Below are 18,223 nucleotides of genomic sequence, written 5' to 3'. Positions count from 1 at the left end.
ATTAGGTTGTCACGAATACATAACATGTGCGTCACTAATATCATAAAAAATGTTTATTAGGAAAAATTTCAATATTTTTAACCTTTTAAAAGTATATCAAGAAGTAGTAAGTTATACAAACATCAATATTAAATAACAAAAATGATGAAAATATCATCTTTTGCAGTAACTTTTACTATAATGATATATTTTGCTATGGACACTCTATCTGGTTAGTTACATTTCACTTTTAAACAACTCTTTGTAATTTGGATCAAAAAAGTTATAAAGTATAAAATATTACATTCTAAATATCCTGTTTCAATTTAGTTTAAATTAATTTATTTGTTTCAGCTCCTGCAAGTAAGTTAATCATTAGTTTTCTCCTTTACAATTCAGACATTATGACATTATTAGTCGGATTCGTGCGTAGGATCCGCACAACTATATCCTAGCACAAGCATAGAGCTTAGTTGAAATGGTACTTGAAATATTAGTAAATTAAGGAAAATCTGCTAATATTTTATAAAAAAAAAAAAGAATTCAACTAATTTATATTATTAATTTTTTATTACTTTAAATTTTAGTCTCGTATTACTATTTCGTAAAATTTGTTGGTAAAATGTTAAATAAAAACTGTTTTAATTTTTGTTATTCTTTTCCAGCAACTGTCCAATTTCCAAGTAAGTGGCGATAACATTAAAGAGTGCTGGCCGGTCAAACCGTTACGGTTACTGGCTGTAGCAACGAAAGGAACATTAATATTAACCTACATAGATATGTACATACATATAATTTTTTTTACAAAACTGCTCGCATTTATTTGTAATTTACTCAGCAAAATAAGCGACTTATGACTTTTAAATTATTTTTCAGCACCCAGCAATCATAGTGAGTTATTTTTTAAAAAATTAATATGTTCTTAAAAATATACAAGCATTACATACAATTAAAAAAAGAAAACAATTTTACCTACGACTCTATAAATCAAGTCAAATCAATCGGTTTTCCTATGACCTGTATATATACATATTTTTAATATTTTTTTCTTTGTTATACAACAGACGCTAGCGAATTTCCAAGTAAGCATTTTTTACATTTTAATTTTTTTTTCAATATTTTGTAACTTATTTTGCTAATGTAACAAATTATTTTAATTTTTTAGTTCCTTTCCTACCGACAGGTAAGAATTTACATTTTTATTGAAATATTTACGTAGGTTTAATTTTTTTTATTAGTTTGTTAAATTAATATTTAAAAATCATTACAGTAACTAAAGATCATTGCGGTCCGGTAAGTAATCAAAATAAATAAGTGTTTAATTTTATTTTACATTGAATATTATAATAATTAAATATTGAATTTTTCAGAGCATTAATATTTTAATTAACGTCGTAAGTATCACATTGAAGATAAAATATTTTTAACATATTTTCGATTTATTTTATCATATTTATTGGATCATTTTTCTTTGCAGAAATGCAAAAGCTAGATATAACAAAAGCTTTTATGCAAATGGGTAAGTACTTTTATAAGCTTCGATTAAGATCGTTGTTTAAGAACGATTAAAAATAGAATTATATCCTCAAAGAATCTTTTGTTAGAAAATACTTTGTGGTTAAATAATATACCGTACTGTACAATTATTGGTCATCGTTTTTTTTTTTCAGGTTGACAGCATGCCAGCTATATTAAAACTATAAAATTACTTATAAATAAAATAATAAATAATCTAATAATAAACACGATTATTTTATTTTCTGTAAAATTTAAGTTACAATTAAGATCGTGTCATCTTAGAGTTATGAATAAAAATACTTCATTTCTTAATAAATTGGTAATATATTATAATAAAATGATAATACAGATTTATATTGTTAATTTTAAAATAAAAATAAACTTTTACTCCAAATTTTATTTTTATCTTCTTATTTATTTTTAAAAAGAGAATACCAACCTAAAATGAAAAAAATATACTCGTCAATCAACTTTTGAAAGACAAATAAGGCCCTTCGTACACAAATCACAAAAACCAATGTCCGATCCTTCAGTGGCGAGTATCGCGTAGCGCGCGCGGTTCGTTAACACAATATGATTCCATATTGTGTGTACGAACCGCACGGTACGAACGGCGACGAAAGCAATCAGTACAAGTATCGTAACACGGTTGATACGAATTTACAAAATGTGACCTTGACAAACATAACGAGCGACTGGCGTACACAACACAACCTCAGCGACGCGTGCCTGTGTATGAACCTCTATGATAATCTACCTCTATGAACTAAAATTGCTGGGTATCGAAAATTTACGTAACTTGTGTACGAAGAGCCTAAGATTAAAAAAGTCTTCCCTCATATCTTTTTACGCAACAACCACGGAGGAGCGGCTCGTGAACCGGGTCACTAAATACATAATGACTACGTCTAGAAAGACTGCTAAGATCAAAGGGAATACTTTAAAAAAATAAGAAAGTATAGTAAAAGTCATAATTTCAGTGCGTAACTATAATAAAATAACTTGTACTAATATATAATATATCGTTATACAATATTCCTTAAATTTTTATACTACTACTGAATTGTGAAAAACAAGTACTAATATTTTTTGTAGACGCCAGTAGGTAAAAATGGATTTAAATATCGACATTAAATATGAGGAGAAACGATAAGTCTCAAATTTAATTTAATATTCACGAACTACTAATAAAGCTAATGATTAAGTCACGTTATTAAAGCAATCGTATTAATACTAGAAATAGAAAAATTTGTATGGATATTTGTTACCAGGGAAAATCCAAAATGGATCTGGATAAATTCGGAATTCTTTAATAGAAAAAAGGTTACTCTTTCTCCTGAAATTCTACGATCTACTATCTTAGTTGTTCTTCATATGCATAATAAAACGATAGGTTCGCAACGAAATATGAACTCTTTTGTTTTAATATCGTAGTCGAAGTCGCGGGCAACAGCTAGTGTACTATAAATTTATAAAGTTACACAACGAAAGTTATATAAGAGAGAACTGTTGCATTGAAATTTTGTTGGTAAATTTACAATCCAATATGCACACATCAAGTTTGTTTACATTGTCCAATATAATATTTTTTACAATACTTATGTTGTTGTTTTCATCTTTTGTAAGATGTGGTAAGCTTCTTTTAACTTATGTAAATAAATATTAATAAAATTGGAGTGTCTGTGTTTATATAAATTGACAATACCTAATTTACTTTTATTTTTTCAGCACCACTCGTAGGAGGTAAGAATATTAACAAAGACAATTTTACTAACATTTAAAAGAATAGTATAAGTTTCGGATACAATTTTATCCTATGTTATTATCTGCTCAACTAGGAAGCAGTAGCTAGTTATGCATAATCTTACTTCTTACTAATATAAATGCGAATGTTTGGATGTATGGATGGATGGGTAAATAGAAGGTATCTCCAGAACAAATAAAGTTTTCTTTTAATTCCGCGCGTTCGGTGTCGTAGCTAACATCTAGTAATTTATATTAAAAAATGAAATTTCTTTATTTTTCAGATGAAACACGTAAGGTTTTTTTTTCTATTCGTCTCTTTTATTCCTTATATATATATATATAAGAAAAGGACGGGAAGGAGAAGAGGACAAACATTAGGCCTCCGGCGAGCAAACTCATTACACGAAACGCGGAATTGCTTTAACTTTATGCCTGTGATGTGGTCAAGCTGGCTCATTCATACAAAAGATAATAATGCTGGTCTTACCACTGTTTGATATTTTTACATTATTTTAAACAATTTGCTAATAAATATTTTTCGTCTTCAACAGTAACAACCGAGAAGTGTGGCCTGGTAAGTTAAGATAAATATAAATTTTATCTGTTGATTTATTTATTTAGTTGGTTATTATATTTTCGTTACACTTAAATTAAAATGAACGCGTAGCTATAGTTACTAATTTATTTATTTTTTACTAATAGAACTTCAACTGGCTCTCGATGCAGGTAAGATGAAAGTCAAAAATAATACCATTCTCTTAAAAACCTTTTAAATTACAATTTTTCAACTGTTATCATTTATTTTTTTAATTTTTATAGGGCTGCGAAGGATAATAACAAAAAGGTACTATTACATTATATACTATATTTAATAATGATTATAATTAAAAGCCGTGATTTAATTAGAAATAATTAAAAAGTGAGTTTAAAATATTTTTTATTACTGTATTAGATAAAATATGAAACGATCTAATAATATCTGTTGCAGGAAATGTGCCATAGAAACCAAAGAACTTTTGCTTCAGATGTTAAATAAATAATTTCCTTATATTAATAACTTTTATTTCCTTCATTACGACCATAACCAACTTATAAATTTTATAGACTTAAAGGGTGCTGTACACGAACTGTTATAAGCGGTTGGAGTAGCGGCAACTGTATACTACGGTCCTTGTAATATGACGAACGTCAAATGCTGTTCGCTCAACACTGACCACTTGATAGTCTCGACATCGATTACTTGCAGCAATCCATGTAAAGCAGCCCTTAGTTAAAAGCATAAAATTAAATTTATATACTCTGAAATATATCAATTATGTGTTCATTTATAGAATTATATATAAAAAAGATAGGAAAAAAAAGTTACGTGGGAAATAAATTTAGAATCCGAGAAATTCATCATTCAATCTACTTTTCTCTAGGCTTATTTACAAAAGCGTTACAGTATACAGTTACTTCGTTACATACTGCACTCGTTTTTTGTATTTCAAGCGATGATCAGCTCTTTATCGTCCAAAGATGTATTTAAGATCACAGATCAACGGTAATGTCCAAACCTGTCTAATACGCAAGTTAACTTAAGTTCAATAAACAAAAGAACACCAAAAACTTAAATCATTTAAACTAAATTTCTCATCACTAAAAGGTGGAGTTTACTACATATTCTTAAAACAAAATGTTATTCCTCAAAATTACTATCCGAATCATTTTGGAAACCAGTTTGTTTTCAGTCAACTTTATAGAGTGTCGTATTTCAGCTGTTAAGGGCCTATAGACCATCTATAATATAATAACATTTAGAAAATACTAATCCATAACAAAATAGTTAAAGTTATTAAAATTATATGTATTCAAATAAAATTCACGAGCTATTAATAACCAAAGAGTCACGATTATTAATCGTAATGCAAACGTATTGAACCTAACTTACTTTTAACGCAGTATTTGGCACAACAAAATGTTCTCTTCAGAGCTAAGGGTTGTAACTAAAATGCTATTATTATCTGTACTTCTATTATATTTTACATCAAAAGTAATAAGTGGTAAGTTTTCAGACATTCATAGTATATTAAAAGTTTTGAGTAAAACTCATTAAAATCTTATAATTTCAGCTCCTGTATTTGGGGGTAAGTGGTTAAGATGATTTGTTAATACTAAGGATTGACATACACGATCTGCTTCAAGCAATGACTATCAATAGCTTTCTACAGGCAGCATTTTAGTGGCAGTTGCCAATTACAAATCGTGTATGGACTGTTATTTAATATTTAAAACTGTATTTATTTTCACTTATTTTTCAACTTTTTGATTTCAGATGTATCTGGTACATGTTTTTTTTTTAATATTTCATACATAAAATTAATAAGGAAAACATCGTGTTTAATAATAAGTTATTTTCTATAAATAATATTAAATAAATTGATCATTCCAGAAACCAAAGAGTCATGCGGTCTGGTAATAATTTTTTACTAATGAATATCGATTTTAATAATGATATTAAAAAAAATCGTTAATATAAACATTTCAAACTTGAGTATTTCTGTTACTTTAAATTCATTTATAAACCTTGTTTTATATTCGAAAAAGAATGTAAAACTTCTACAAAATAAAATTAGCAATTTACTTTTTTCGGTTTCAAAATTTTGAAATTATATCGTATGGTATTTCTTTCAGAACTTCAACTTTGCTTCTATACAGGTACAGATTTCTAAATATTTTGTACAAATTTCGTTAAAAATGTATTTTACGTCGTTATAAATTTTTCAATTATATTTATAATTTTTGTAGGAATGCAAAGGATAACCGTGTTATATGTAAGTTAAGTGTATATAATAAATTGTAAATTGATAAAAAAAAGGTAAATGGAAGAATATTTTAATGTTATTTAGTATTAAAACTTACATATCGTTTTTTTATACTTAAATGACAATATCCTTTTTAGCAATTTCTTAATCTACATCTTAATAAGATGAATTCTTTTTTACAGGTTGTTTTGTACACATTTGTACTTTTACAAGGGCGAAAATTAAATAAAGAATATTAATAAAAAATAATGTTTTATTATATGCTTTAAAATTATATTTTTAAAATATACTATTGCTGTACCTATATTGAATTGACACAATTCATAAATAATTTTCTTTCAACTGATGTTATAAGCGACAACTTTACTTCACGAACCTTCTAAATCTGGTACTAAACTTTAAAAATGTCGAAGGAGTTTTCAACAGTTACTTTTAAAACGACTAAACGCCTTTTGTCTAATTATTTGAAAAAAACTTAAGTTTTCTCTCGACATCCTTAGACTAATTCTAATCGACAAATTAGGGTTAAAATCCTGTAATGATGATTTCGAATGACTAAGGATAATGGGTTTGTTAAAGTTCATTTTACTATATTTTTCATAATCCTTCTGTCGTTGAAGTCTTATACTCTAGCTAATTTTAGGTCAATCAAGTATATACCTAGTTGAGCTATATTCGTTCAAGAAAGTATAAATTGTTTTATTTTGCATCTGGCTTTTTGTTTGATAGTGATAGAACACACTTGTTAAGCGATTGACCGGACCGGATTGGGTCCCCATCATGCATCAATGTTTTTCGATTATCGAATACCATTTTCAAGAAGCTTTGCGTCCTTTAGGTTGGAGGACAATATCAACGAACTAAAAATCTCAATAAGTAATAAAAAAAAATGTACATCACGATTACTAATAAAATTATATTACTAAGTAATCTTATACTGACATATTTTATATTAATTTTAATAAAACCATTTATTGACTCAAACGATTATTCAGTCGTACAAAATGCTTCAAAAAATTAGCACTATGCGATATATCTTCCTGATTATTGCATCTGTAATTTGTCTTCTGGAATTTGTCACTTGCGGTATGTGTTTTTAAAGTTGTAAGGGTAAGATAACTATTTGAATATAGCCGACAAAAAAATTTATTCTAAAATAATGACAATTATTTTTTGCAGCCCCGGTATTTGGTTGTAAGTGAAAAGCTATAGTCTTGTAATTTAGTACTAAAATCATTTTAATTTGAAATTAAACATGATACACTTAATGTAAGTACAAAATTAATAATATAATCATAATTCAGTTCCAGATATGGACGGTAAGTATATGAAATTAAACTTTTAGTGTTCTTCACCATAAATTGAATAGCAAATTTTCAACAAAGAGTTCAACAACATTTTACCTTTAAGGAAACCGAACGCTTTTAATTTGCATATTGATTACAAATAATAATCATTTATTTTCACTTAAAAGATTTAATTGAATTTAAATTAAATTTAATTTTAATAAAATTTCTAATTTAATTTTTATTTTAGTTACAGAAAAAGAATGCGGTCCGGTACGTCACATTTTAGTGCACCTAATATTATTGAGATATCTAATTAATAATAATAATAGTAAAAATAGTTTATTAAGGCAACAAAAGTATGATTAAATCACAAATTAGTAGTACGCCTAGTTCCTAAAGTAGGCTAAGACCCGTATTATAGGAGCCAGGACACTTTCGTCTTAGTGCTATAGTTTAAATAAAATTATAAACATTTCACCAAAAAACAATAAATCATCGCAAATTGTAACGATAACTATATAACAAAGTATTTTTCTACGTCTTTAGTTAATTTTTTATGTGTTTTTAAAACGTAATAAGCACAAATAAAAGATTTTTTTTTCATTTTCAGAACCTTAATTACTTCTCGATACAGGTAGGTTGATGTTATTTGTCTTTCCAAAACAATGGTTTTACAATTTTAGTAAGTTTTTATATTTCATCTTGCTGCAATCCTATTCCTTTGTAATGCAAGAAAATAAACATAAAATTATTTCTATCACAATACTATAATTTCTATTCAAATAAAAATTTCTTAAATAATTTCGCCTATTATTCTATTTCACGCCTCGAATATTTTATTTCATAATAGGTTTTTTTTTTCAGAAATGTGAGGGCTAAATCCCAGTAAGTTTGAAATAATAGCTAATGCATTTTCTTAATTATTAAATATTTTGTTTTTTTTTACTTTTACTATTATAAATATATTTTATGGAATTTTATTTTTAAATTAATCTTTAACTTTTTTTTTAGAAAATAACTGGCAATGTGGCTATTCCTACGATCCTGATAATTGAATAAATACTTCGTAAATATGTTGTTTTATTTATAAAAAATCATAATCCCACTGCAAGAAAAACCCTCTTAAAACATAGTCGTTACCCTCTTTCTCCTTATAGAAGTTAGTATTATATGACATGAACAGAACATGGTATTAAACATTGAATGATGTTTAAAAATATAAAAAAAAATAATAGTACAGATTTAATTTGATATTATAATCTTCGTCTTGACAACTTCCAAGGAACAATCAACACGAGATCTACTACGTATACTCAAATAAGTTTTTTACTTTAATTAAAGATGTCAATCACAGTCTTACATAGTTCTAAGGTGTGTTACACAGTACCAGATAGTGCAGCAGACTTGCTATGGAAATGCTATTCATTATTCTACACCTCATTTATGGTTTGAATTCCTAAACTTACCTACAGATTTCCATATGATAAAGCTATAAGAGATGCAGAAAGCTACTTTTACTACTGCGAAACTACTAGAATACCTAGTCTAGTCTAGTAATCTTACTAATATTATGAATGTCATTATTTGGATGGATGGATTTTTCAAGGTTTCTCCGGAAAGGCTCTACGGATCTTTATGAAATTTAGCACAGATATCGAACATAGTCAGGAAGAACACATAGGCTACTAATTAAGGTTATTTTTTAATTGCCCGCGGATGGGGTTACGGGCGACAGCTAGTCTACCATATTGATAATTTCATCATCTCTTAGTTGACATAGGCCTTTATCAAATAGTTGCAAAGAATGCAGTATGACTTTTCGTAACCAGTGACTTTCCACCACTTTTACTAGGTCTTACCAGGAAGAGAATCTATTATTAAATATTATTGTAACTTATACGAAAAAAACAAACAGTCGCATACTGCTTATTTTTTAGTATCGGTTAAGTACAGTGGCTAAGACCTTACTTTATAGGATCATTCCTCTAGTAAGTTCTTCACGAGAAGTACTATGGTTTAAACAGAAAATACCGTACTCTATAATAACACCATATCTATGACTTGTATCGTGCCCGATATTTGAAGAAAGCTCGTTTTTTTTATATAAACTGTTCCCCGTAGACATACGCAATTGCATATGCATTGCCTACCTTTTATCGACGGAGGAGAGGAAGCACAGAAAGAAAATATTTTCCCTTTCCATACATCCTCTCATCAGGAAAGTCCACTTCCACTTCCCATCCTTTCCTTATAAAAAAGAGGGTGGGAAGGGAAAGAGGATTATATAAGGCCTCCGAGACGCACACTTCAAACCTGTCTTCTGTGTGGTCGTGGTATTTTACCGGGGGAGCCGGGCCAATTCGTGCGAAGATGTTAAAGTGCGCTTTACCACTGTTCGTTGATTGAGATGTTAAGACTGACAAAATGGCTAGATTTATACAAATATAGTGTTGACTGAAAAATTTTCTACTTCAGTAAAATGACACATTTTTACTTATTTTATAAGTTCTATTTTGGATTTTTAGTAAAACTAGGTAATGAACCATCAAAGTAAAAGAAACAGATAAGAAACAAATTTATCACGCCGTTATAATGTTAGGTAAATAAAATTAAAAAGCTATTAAAAAATATTAAAGTATAGTAAAAGCATTAATCGTTATCAATCTTTATAAAAAGCAAAGTTACATAAAAAGATTCAAACGTTAGGAGAAGCACAACGCATTTGCACGTTGAAGAGACAGCATGTGCCCCTCAAGACAATGGAGGGGCAAAATGCTTTTATCAGTTTTACTAGCGATATGTTCAGCAACACTTATTAATAGCGGTTAGTATAAACTTATTATAACATTTAGATTTAATTAGTTAACTTCTTAAGAAATAATTTTATAATTTTTAAAGGGAATCCTTATTTATCTTTTCTTGCTTTACTTATCGATTACTATATCCCGCTTGTTAGCTTTTAGCTTTTTCAATCTCTCAGTGACGCCAGTATATTACTAATATTGTAAATGCGAAAGTTTGGATGAATGATTGTTATTACTTATCTCCAAAACGACTAAACGAAACTGGATGAAAATTAGCACACATATAGAACTTAGCCTGGTAAAAGGCATAAGCTTACTGAGAGATTTTTTTTATTTCGCCCGGTCGATTTTTTGGTCAATAGCTATTTTTAAATAATGAAATATCTATCAAATGTGTTATATAAATTTATTTCTATTGTCTAACAGCTCCAACAAAAGAAGTAGCACCAGGTAATTTATATTTTCTTAATTAGATAAAATATATATTTTAAAGTTTTTTGTTTTTAAATAGAGAATATTTTCCACATCGATTATAGTTAAAAGATAGTACAAACTCTACTAGTATTTTTTTATTCACTTTTAAATTATATTTTCTTAGTTTAATGTTATTAATTATCTACATATGTGATATTTATTTATTTTACAGTTGCATGTGGTAAGAATCTGAATCTAAATAATAGATTTGTTTATTAAAATTTACATAATCACATTTTCACTTCTAATTTGTTTATTTTTCTTTAGTTATACCACCACCAGGTTTGTTTATCTTTTGGTTAATGAATAAAATAAATCCATTTTATACTAACAAATAGCCAAGATGAAAATAACGTGTTTTTTTTCGGTTAAAGTTGCACCGCGGCCGCATCCACCTCCGCCACCTCCAGTTGTGGTAGTTCCACCTCCGCCACCTCCCCCGCCACCTCCTCCGCCACCTCCAGTTGTGGTAGTTCCACCTCCGCCACCACCTCCACCTCCACCTAAACATCCAGCGATACCCATTCCAATTCCGGTGTCAGAACCAAGCTGTAAGTAATGTATTTTAACATATAACATTTGATGTTTGTTATTTTTTTTCACTAGACCAATGTTATAAAAATTTATTTTTTTACCTATAATTTTAGCACTATCAAGTAAGCTTAATTTTCTTAAATTTAATTATTACGATGTAGTTAGAAAAAATATTTCCTATTATTTTGAATGTTACTTGTCTAAAATGTTCTCTTTTTTCTCTAGTCACTAAAGAAACATGTTTCGGGGTAAGTTAAAACATTTTTTAAATATTATAAAAATAAGATTTATTTGTGTGAAGTCAACCAACCCGCACTGGGCCAACGTGGTTGACTATAGCCTAGTCACCCCTAGCTTAGGATAGGCTCCGAGCCCCTCGGTGGGGACGTATAGTGAGCTGATGATGATGATGAAGATTTATCTTGTCACTTTATTTAAACAAACGCTTATTGATAAAATGCTTTTTTCATTACAGAACTTAAACATCTTTTCGCGTCAAGTAAGTTTCTAAATCTTTTCAACTACAATTTTTCCTCTTTATTTTTTTAATTTTTATTCTATTGTTATAAAACAAAATAATATTTCAGGGATGCCAAGGTCGTTAAACATGACCGTTAACAGAAAACATTGTAAGTAGAAGTGCATTTAATACTTATAACATACTAGCTGTTGCCCGGGACTCCCTTTGAGCAGGTTTAAAAAATAGTAGCCAATTCACAGACCTACTGAATATGCATATAAAATATCATAAAATCTTTTAAGCCGTTTCAAAGGAGTATGGTCACTAATATTGTGAGACGAGAATTTTACACATAATATCTTTGTTACAGGAATGAAGGAGAATGAATCGAAGATAATGAGATGAAATAAAACCAAATTAAAATTGTTTTTGTGCATTTTATTACACCCTCAATCATTTATCCTTACCCTGAACTCTTTTACCATCGTAAATACGTTAGTGTTTAAGAGTTATAAATGTTTGTTTTATATTACTTAAGAATAATAAAAAATAAAACCACCAAATAAAGAAATCTTACATTAAACTGTCTTACTTATTTCAAATGAATAAAAAAGTATTTTAAGTAACATAAGATACCGATAAGTGACAATTTACAAGACACGAGCCCATTGAAATAAATTGAAACGAAATAGCCACATTCTCTGCATTTTACCTAAGAAAATATTATAATTATTGTGTCCAGTAAATATGATACTTTAATGAATGGAGCAGCAACCGCAAATGTCACTTACGACCATTTATTTACATTTAAACAATTGAATATATTAACTCTGAAAATATTAAGGAAACTTGTGTAAGCGAAGGAGAGGTAAATAACAAGACGTTCAGCAAGATGCATATTCAACTAGGGTGGTGTTAATCAATCCACACAGTTAGCGTGGTTGACTATGACCTGATCACCTTTGGCTTAGGCTCCGAGACCCTCGGTGGTGACATATAATATATGAACTGATGATAAATGTGGTTTGGCCTGTGTGTGGTTGGGCCATAGACATACGCAATTGCATATGCGTTGCCTACCTTTAATCAACGAAGGACAGGGTGCACAGAAATATTTTCCCTTTCCATGCATTCTCTCATCTGAAAAGTCCACTTCCACTTCCCATCCTTTCCTTATAAGAAAAAGGGTGGGAAGGGAAAGGACTAGGCCTTCGGGACGCACACTCATCAGACGAAACGTGGAATTGCTTCCACTTCACGCCTGTCTTCTATGTGTTCGTGGTATTTCACCGGGCGAGCTGGGCCAATTCGTGCGAAGATGTTAAAGCGGGCTCTACCACTGTTAAAAATGTATTAGTCCATGAAATGTCTTTTTTAATTCGGCCTATACTGACACAAGTCTTCCCACCGATTGAAAAGGAAGGGCACTCTAGCAACGTTTATAGTTTTTACAATTAAAATTGACAAACCTGTACATTTTCTACATTGCTATTAGTAAGCTTCCGTATAAAACATCGAAAAATTATCTGGAGAGCCACGGCCACATCACTCACAACGCCCATTTAATGTTTGAACCCTTAGGCTACACTTTATATGATTAAGCATGGCCTTAATGATTGCTTGTAACTAAAACTGTTGTCAGGTACACCAAGTTAAAATATTATTCCAACTAAATTAGTGATTAGTCAGCATATCCTTAAAAAACTCTATTTCCTTTTTTAAAATAAACGGCGGCAAACTAATTACTAGCCAAGTAATATCTCTAAAATAGTGAAGTAACGATGACTAACGCGATGCGTTTTTGTTTATTGGAAGAAATCAAAATTAAGTACCGTTGAATAAAAACGAAATAGAAAACAAAAATTCAAATTTATTTTCAATTAAAAAGGTTTGTTGTGTCAAATTCCTAGTGTTAATGTAGTGGAATATTATACGCAAAAAGCTTCACCAATTTGGATAAAAATAATTTGTATAAACAATGCTATAATAATAATAATAATGTTATTAATCACGAATTAATAATAAAATTCATTATAGCTCATGAAATATAAAATCTATTAAAATGATGAATAAAATAATGCAAAGTTTGTTCGTATTAGAGTAATTGTTGGTAGCGCTCTGATCAAACACAATGTATTCTAAATTTTTCTTAGTAATTTTACTTTTAATATCATTATTATACTATGTTTTATGTTTCGGTAAGTTTAAATATTTGTAATGCAACTAAAAACTTTTCAGTTAGAATCAAATGAACAGATTTATTCAGAACCGATTTGAATGTAAAATCAACAGTTTAAAGTAAAAATTTTGAACGTTATTTGTATCTCACGCAATTGATTATTCTTTATTTTATCTCTAAAACAATTTTTCTTTACTTTACAGATGATTTGACAGGTAATTTTAATTATTGCAACCTTTAATAACAAATGTAGTCATGCACAGAAGCTTTACCGATGGCCTCGTGACGTCACGCCTTATCTGAGCAGCAAGCGCGATGATAGTAGGATGGAGAGAGGCAAAGATTATGCGTTTGTTTAAACATTTTAAGTTCCTAGCTATTATTCCTTGACTGCAAGAAATCTAAGTAAAAGTGCCATTTAAAGATGAAATATTTGGACCTATCGAACTGTTAAAATCTTGCCTAGAAATATTATTTATCTTAGGTAAATGGTTAACATTAATAGTAGATTTTTGATTATTTTAGAGACCAAAAAAACTTGTGCTGGGGTACGTATATCATGTGGATATCCTCACATTTTTACATTTAGTTAAATGTTAAAGTTTCTTTGTTTAAAATATACAACAGATGTAACTACTATTGTGACTAGTACTTTATGAAATGTAGATATAAATATGTGACAATTTTTTATTTCGACAGAATGTTAACATTCTTGCTGCTCAGGTTTGTATTAAATGATTTATTTTCTTAATTAATTAATCTATTTTATTTTATTTAGATACACCAACTATTGTATTACACTGAGACTGAATATGGATGACTACAAAGGTAGAGAAAGACCAAAGAATGTATGGATGGTTTGTGTGAAATACGCGTAAGAAGGGAGTGGATTCAGATATGAGGGTTGATAGAGATGTAAGGAGGAGTAGTACATACTGTGTCGAACCTCTGTAGGATTGAAGGAAAGTTGATGATGATGATGATTAAGATAAACCAACAGGCAAATTATAATACATAATAATTAATAACAAACGAACTGTCACTGTGCCGGTGTACTGGCACAACACTAGCCTTGCTAAAATATCGACGTTTATGTCACCTCACTAATCGTTCTGACACTTGATTTGGTAATGAAAGCGCGCCATTCGCGCCAAAGGATTCTAACTAATAATGTCAAAAAATATGTACATTTATCCGACGTTCATACGCATTATGTTTCAGATTTGCGAGGGATAGAACAGGCAAGTACATACGTTGGTATTTACTTACTCTTTAGTAACACAGCATTCTACAGCTAACCTAATATGTATGTCTGTATCGAAATTAGAATACAAAATAACATTTTAAATCAAACCCCAAATCTAAACATTCACATCGATAATATAAGATTTGTGATAAGAACGATAATATTAGTAAGATTTAAGCTTTATTTCTATGTTACAGACTTAACAAGGACTACGCAGAACATCAATGATATAAAATGTTTGTTTACATATAACAGAATAAATATTTGAAATCTATGTCTGTTTGTTTTACTTAATCTACATCATTTTTTAGATATGCCAAGTTATAAAAAAAATAATTTAATAAAATACAAAAGGAAGGAAATAAACAACAAATAAGGATCAGTCAAAAAGAGAATAACTCAAATTCGATTTAATCAATATCTAACATTTAAAAAAGAAATAAATAAAAATAAACCAAAACAATTTGGATTTTGGAGAAAATACACAGAGGTAACTTATTCAAGAGCATTTTTCGCTTATATTAAAATTATGCTTTTAAAACTAATCGACAAACTTATGAAATATGTTACGCATTGTTTTGACATAAATCGGGTGATACGTGAATTTCCAAACAATTAATAATTATCATTAAGGTCATGCACGATCAATCTAATTGATTATCATCTCAATATATTAAAGTGTGCATTGTTCGTAAGTTATCAATTAAGTAGAAATAAAATCTTTGAATCAGTAATTTAAATGGACACACGCATCTAATAGTTACATTAATTTTTAAACCTATTGTGAGGTTTGTTTGAAGCATTATGTTTATAGTATTTTAACCGTTTTTAATGTTTTAATACAATTTCAAAGAAATGTCGTTATGTATTGTTATAACAGATTTTTAGTATAATTGTAATTTTGATAGTAGTTGTAGTTAAAAATATTTTGACGGCGTGTTCCTCGGAGATCCTGGAACCTTCTTTTATTGCGCTTGAGGCTGACCTATCAGGCAGTTTAAATGAGTCAAATCCTACATAACTCTGTATTCCCCCCAGAAGACCGGGTGTATCTTTTAGAAGATTTCCCCGGTACGTAAAAGAAGTTAAATATTTTATATAATTTTTGAATAAATCTTGCTGCATTAATACGCATCTCTTAAAGATTTCAATGCTAACCTTTTCTTCTGTGCCTTTAAAATTAAAACTGACTTGACTACAGACTATACTGCTCAGAAGCAGAATTTGAATAAGGTTAAAGTTGCGTTTGAATGAGTTCATACAATCACTTACAAACATATTATAACATTTACAACATGTACGTATAATGTAAGAAAGCGTCGGTGGCTAAGGGGTCAAGCATTTGACTTGCAATCTGCAGATCCTGGATTCGAATCTCGCCATGTACTGTGTTTTTTTATATTTCCGATTTACATATGTACATTTATCTGACGTTCTTACGGCGGAGGAAAATATCGTGATGCAACCTGCACATGTCTAAGAATAAATTCAAAGATATGTGTGAAGTGAACCAACCCGCACTTGGCCAGCGTCGTTGACTATGGCCTAGTCACCCTTAAGTTAGGGTAGGCTCCGAGCCCCTCGGTGGGTACGTATAGTGAGCTGATGATGACGTATAATGTTAAGTGTAGTTTTTGTTTTAATAGTTTAATTTATCAATATTAATAAAACACGACAAATTGACTTGATAAATAACACGACAAAGTTATAAATTTAAAGTAAATTACATTATCACTTTCATTTACTTATCGTAAACAAATCATAGCTCACGAATTAATATTTCTATGACGTTCATAAACTTAAAGAAAACTCCATAAATGTAACTGATGAACATATCACATGAACAATTTATAACCAAAACTATGGATAACACTTTTAATTTTATTTTAATTTTACTATTCTCAACGTTATTGTTTATGTCATCAGGTAAGTTTTGCAATATTACTTGTAATGATTATTAAAATCAAATAGAACAATTATTGACTTTATATTAATATTTTTAATCGTGGGTTTCTAAGACCAAAATGTCCGTTTAAAAAATATTGGTATCTTTGTTTTGTCATGAGAGGTATGACGATGTGTTTTATACAAAGATTGTGATCTCCGAAACCAGCGGTAAATGAATAACGAATTAAAAATCGTATTTGGATCGAGATATTATTAGTATTAAACGTATAAAATTTTCATTTATATATTATAATAAACTAAAAAACTATTTACGCACTTAAGGAACTTAAAGTGTCACTAGCCTAATGGTTAAGGGTACGGATTTCCGATCACGAGGTCGGGGGTTCGAATCTTGACATTCGACTATTGTCGTAAACCATATCCTAGCACAAGCCTATAGCTTAGTTGGAATGGTAAAAGAAATATTAGTAAATTTACAAAAAAAAAATCTGCTAATATTTTAAAATAAAAAAAACTTAAAGTGGCGCTAGAGTTGTGATATGATTTAATTATAATTAACCAATAACAAATTTAAAGTGCGTAATAATAATAAAAACTTGGATGTATTTTAGAAGCGGCAGGTCCAGCAGACGCAGTCAACGATGCAGCTGGTGCAGCAGTGAAAGGGGTCACTGGAATATGTTTTCCTGTAAGTATTTGTCGATCATGTCGAGTCAAATGTAAGGTATCGGACAAGAAGAACTTGGATAGAAATTTGGATAATATAGTATAAATGTATATAAGTATGTATTTATAAAGAATTATTTGTTACACTTTTTTTGTTCTGTTCTGTTCTATTCTATTCTATCGTATTCTATTTACTTTTAATAAAGCTGAAGCGTTTTGAATAATAATTGTTCTTTGTTCCAGCCTATTATCTGTAATATAGCAAAGGGTGTTATAGGAGGTAAGACGAAATAAAGAAACCGTTTCCTGTGATGAATGTCTACGAATTTCATTTAAAACAAACATATTTATGTACTGTTTATTATCAATTTCAAAACCTTAAACAAAAATCGATGTGAGGAACTTATTATATATTTCCTTAAATATCTTTAAAATATCTGTTACTTGTACAATGTAGCATTTTTTTAAATATTTTAATACTAAGGAGCCAAATGATTTGGCAAAATCAGTTTAGTTTTAGACTACAGAAAGTCATAGTAGAATTAACTTACAAACAAAGTAACATATCCCCAAAAACAATTCGCTCTCCGCTTCGGACAATTAGAAAAGTAATGAG

The 18,223-nt window shown here is 29.2% G+C and overlaps 7 long non-coding RNA genes across 7 annotated transcripts; all 7 read left to right on the top strand.

Annotated features, from left to right (window-relative positions):
* Positions 1 to 40: 40 nt before the first annotated feature.
* LOC106125037 (uncharacterized) lies at positions 41 to 1,500 on the top strand. The gene is made up of 9 exons (XR_001228242.1): positions 41 to 211; positions 334 to 342; positions 645 to 662; positions 856 to 870; positions 1,044 to 1,061; positions 1,145 to 1,162; positions 1,250 to 1,272; positions 1,350 to 1,373; positions 1,457 to 1,500. It is a non-coding gene; the product is annotated as an uncharacterized LOC106125037 (long non-coding RNA).
* Positions 1,501 to 3,011: 1,511 nt separating this feature from the next.
* Positions 3,012 to 4,255, top strand: LOC106125011 (uncharacterized). Its single transcript, XR_001228237.1, has 7 exons — positions 3,012 to 3,128; positions 3,226 to 3,240; positions 3,525 to 3,533; positions 3,795 to 3,817; positions 3,946 to 3,969; positions 4,063 to 4,087; positions 4,232 to 4,255. It is a non-coding gene; the product is annotated as an uncharacterized LOC106125011 (long non-coding RNA).
* Positions 4,256 to 5,141: 886 nt separating this feature from the next.
* LOC106125012 (uncharacterized) lies at positions 5,142 to 6,287 on the top strand. Its single transcript, XR_001228238.1, has 7 exons — positions 5,142 to 5,285; positions 5,355 to 5,369; positions 5,558 to 5,566; positions 5,675 to 5,697; positions 5,917 to 5,940; positions 6,031 to 6,056; positions 6,230 to 6,287. It is a non-coding gene; the product is annotated as an uncharacterized LOC106125012 (long non-coding RNA).
* An 808-nt stretch (positions 6,288 to 7,095) lies between these two features.
* Positions 7,096 to 8,407, top strand: LOC106125055 (uncharacterized). Its single transcript, XR_001228243.1, has 7 exons — positions 7,096 to 7,133; positions 7,227 to 7,241; positions 7,352 to 7,366; positions 7,584 to 7,606; positions 7,947 to 7,970; positions 8,201 to 8,221; positions 8,348 to 8,407. It is a non-coding gene; the product is annotated as an uncharacterized LOC106125055 (long non-coding RNA).
* Positions 8,408 to 10,011: 1,604 nt separating this feature from the next.
* LOC106125023 (uncharacterized) lies at positions 10,012 to 10,896 on the top strand. The gene is made up of 4 exons (XR_001228240.1): positions 10,012 to 10,160; positions 10,567 to 10,590; positions 10,787 to 10,795; positions 10,882 to 10,896. It is a non-coding gene; the product is annotated as an uncharacterized LOC106125023 (long non-coding RNA).
* A 201-nt stretch (positions 10,897 to 11,097) lies between these two features.
* On the top strand, positions 11,098 to 12,036 carry LOC106125063 (uncharacterized). The gene is made up of 6 exons (XR_001228244.1): positions 11,098 to 11,165; positions 11,262 to 11,270; positions 11,374 to 11,396; positions 11,624 to 11,647; positions 11,736 to 11,777; positions 11,979 to 12,036. It is a non-coding gene; the product is annotated as an uncharacterized LOC106125063 (long non-coding RNA).
* A 4,747-nt stretch (positions 12,037 to 16,783) lies between these two features.
* Positions 16,784 to 18,217, top strand: LOC106125015 (uncharacterized). Its single transcript, XR_001228239.1, has 3 exons — positions 16,784 to 16,959; positions 17,553 to 17,629; positions 17,851 to 18,217. It is a non-coding gene; the product is annotated as an uncharacterized LOC106125015 (long non-coding RNA).
* The last annotated feature ends 6 nt before the right edge of the window (positions 18,218 to 18,223 follow it).

This window comes from Papilio xuthus, unplaced genomic scaffold (genome assembly GCF_000836235.2).
Source record: "Papilio xuthus unplaced genomic scaffold, Pxut_1.1 DF828952.1, whole genome shotgun sequence".
Classification (NCBI taxonomy): domain Eukaryota; kingdom Metazoa; phylum Arthropoda; class Insecta; order Lepidoptera; family Papilionidae; genus Papilio; species Papilio xuthus.
Note: the sequence above shows the minus strand (reverse complement) of the source record. Positions and strands in the feature narration are given on the sequence as shown.